Source organism: Penaeus japonicus, unplaced genomic scaffold (genome assembly GCF_977035675.1).
Source record: "Penaeus japonicus unplaced genomic scaffold, GWHDUDI00000001_assembly GWHDUDI00000009, whole genome shotgun sequence".
In the NCBI taxonomy this organism is placed as follows: domain Eukaryota; kingdom Metazoa; phylum Arthropoda; class Malacostraca; order Decapoda; family Penaeidae; genus Penaeus; species Penaeus japonicus.
The window spans coordinates 17,941,275-17,944,396 of NW_028234411.1; positions in this window are offsets into that span (position 1 = coordinate 17,941,275).

Here is a 3,122-nt window from a genome sequence, read left to right on the forward strand (position 1 = left end):
ATAAAAAAGGAGATGAGAGATACCATTAAAAAAACGTAGTAGAAGAGCAGAAGCGAATAAATTAAGGGAATAGGGAGAGAGAGTGAGAGAGAGAAAGAAAGAGAGAGAGAGAGAGAGAGAGAGAGAGAGAGAGAGAGAGAGAGAGAGAGAGAGAGAGAGAGAGAGAGAGAGAGAAAGGAGATAGAGAGATGATCATGAACCGGGCGCAAAAATGGACCGAATTAAAATCACACGCACCAACCTACTCTATAGGCCTAAGAATCCGGAACAAAAGAGACAGCATCCCTCCATCCTCTTCTTGGATCCTACCCCCCAACACCTCCTCCTCCTCCTTCTCCTCCTCCTCTTCCCCCTCCTCCTCCTCCTTGCCCCCCTTCACCTCCTCCTCCTCCTCCTCCTCCTTGCCCCCCCCCCCCTTTACCTCCTCCTCCTCCTCTTCCTCCTACTTCCCACCCTTCACCTCCTCCTTCTCCCTACCTCATCCTCCTCTTTCCCCCTACCTCATCCCACCTCCTCCTTCTCCTCCTCCTTCCCCCTACCTCATCCCATCCCTCATTCCCCTCCCCCTTCACCTCCTCCTTCCCCCTACCTCATCCCACCTCCTTCACCTCCTCCTCCTCCTCCTTGCCCCCCCCCCCTTCACCTCCTCCTCCTTCCCCCTAACTCATCCCATCCCTCATTCCCCATTTCCTCTGGGTGACGAAGGTTCTCTGTGGACATGAATGAGTGAGTGATGGGTACGGATGGTGAAAGAAGCCCTCTAACCCTCCCCCGCCCTCCCCTCCCCCCTCCCGTCCCCTCCGTTTTTGTTTTTGTTTACCGCCCCAACACCCTCAGCGCACCCTTCAACCTTCTTTCCTTTTCCATCCCTCCCTCTCTCCCTCCCTCTTTATTCCTTCTTTTCTCCTCTCTTTTGCTTCTCTTTCCCTTCCTCCTCCTCCTCTTCCTCCTCATCCTCTTCCTCCCCATCCTCTGATATCCCTTATCTCTTCTTCAAGCATATCCTATCCTGTCCTCTCTTTATCTCCTCCCCTCCCTACTCCTTACATTTTTCTTCTTCCCTCTCATTTTACCTTTTCCCCTTCCCCTACTTCCCCTTTCCTCTCTCCAACCCATATCCCTCTCCCCTTACCTTTCCTCTCCTTCTACCTTCTCTTCCCCCTTCTCTATTTATCACCCCTTTCTCTCTCTCTGTCTCTCTCTCTCTCTCTCTCTCTCTCTCTCTCATCTCCTCTCCGGCTCACTTCCGTACTCTCTCGCCACTCACTCTCTCTCTCTCGCGGCCTTCTCTGCTCATCCTCTCTCTCTCTCGCATCTCTCTTTTCTTTCCTCGCTCTCTCCCGCTCGCTCTCATCTCTCTCTCTCTCTCTCATCTTACTCTCTCTTTCTTTCTCTCTCTCTCTCTCTCTCGTCTCTCTCCTTCTCAATCTCTCTCTCCTCTCGCACCCCCCTCTCTCTCTCCCTCCATCTCTCTCTCTCTCTCCTCTCTCAATCTCTGCATCTCTCTCTTTATCTGCTTCCTCTCTTCTCTCTCCGTCTCTCCTCTCTCTCCTCCTCTCTCTCTCCTCCTCTCTAGACTTCCTCGATCTCTCTCTCTCTCTCTCTCTCTCTCTCTCTCTCTCTCTCTCCTCTTTCTCTCTCTCTCTTTCTCTCACTCTCACTCTCACTCTCTCTCTCTCTCTCTCTCTCTCACTCTCTCTCTCTCTCTTCAACTTTCCCCTTCCCTTGCCTCTTCCATCCATCCACCCCTTCCCCCCACCCCTCCCCCTCACTACCCCACACCCTTCCTCCCTCCCCATCTTATCCTCCCCAGCCCCTCACCCCTCTTCACCCCCCCTCCCCTCTTCACCCTCCCTCCGACACCCTGCAACGCAAAAACTCCCTTGATTCACAAAAGCGTTGCTGCTCCCTGCAAGAGATAAAAAAAGAGGGTGGCGAGTGGTTAACAAGAGAAAGGTAGGGGAAAAAAACGAGAGAGAGAGAGAGATAGAGAGAGAGAGAGAGAGAGAGAGAGAAAAGGGCCAAAGGGTAGGCAAGCAGGATGGAAGGAAAAAGGGGGGGGAGGGAGGAAGGTAAGGGTAGGGTGATGTGGGGGGTGGGGAGCAGAAAGAGACAGACAGGAGAGGTGTTAGGGGAGGGAAGGGAGTGGAGGGGAGTAGAGGGGAGGGGAGGGGAGGGAGGGTGAGGAGGAAGGGGTATAGGGGTATGGGAAAGGAAAATTCAATGTCCTGTTGAAAGGGAGGTTACGAGAGCGGGTCAGGGTGTTAGTATACTGTTGCACACTGGACTGCTAACACACTCCCCTTCACACTTCCTGGTGAGTCTCGAGCGCGCGTGCGTAGTGACTATGAGTTTTATTTTGTTATCATATGGTTGTTATTGATGATATTTTGATTGTTTTTTGTGATCACTGATAGGGTTATCTTTCGTATTTTTTTAATCAGTTGTGTTATCATCGTTTTGTTAGTGTTGCTAATGTTATTATCATTCTTGTTAGCATCATCATCATCATGTTATCATTATAATTATCATTAGTATTATTGTTATAATCATTATCATCATTACTATTATTATTATCATTATCATCATTAGTACTATTGTTATCATCATCATCATTACTATTATCATTATCATCATCATTATTATTATTATTGTTGTTGCTTTTTACTATTATCATCACTATTATTTTCATTATCATTATAGTTATTACTATAATTTTTTATCATTTTTGTCATTATCATCATTGTCATAATTATCATATTTATCAACATCCTTACTATCATTGATATAATCATTATACTTATTTTCATTATCATATAATCATTGTTCCTACTATCATTACTATTACTATGATTACCACTATCATTAATGTCATAATGATCATGCAATTATTGTTCCCTTATTATTACCATGACTATTATTGCTATCATTATTATTACTATTATCATCATTTCCGTACATCGTATTGTTATTTATTGTTGTTGCTGAGGCTCCTATCATTATAACTACAGTAAACATTATCATTATTGTTATCTCCATTAACATTACTTTCGTGATGTTTATCATTACTAATAAAAACAGAACCATACCTATTGTTATCATTATTATAATTACTGGAAATC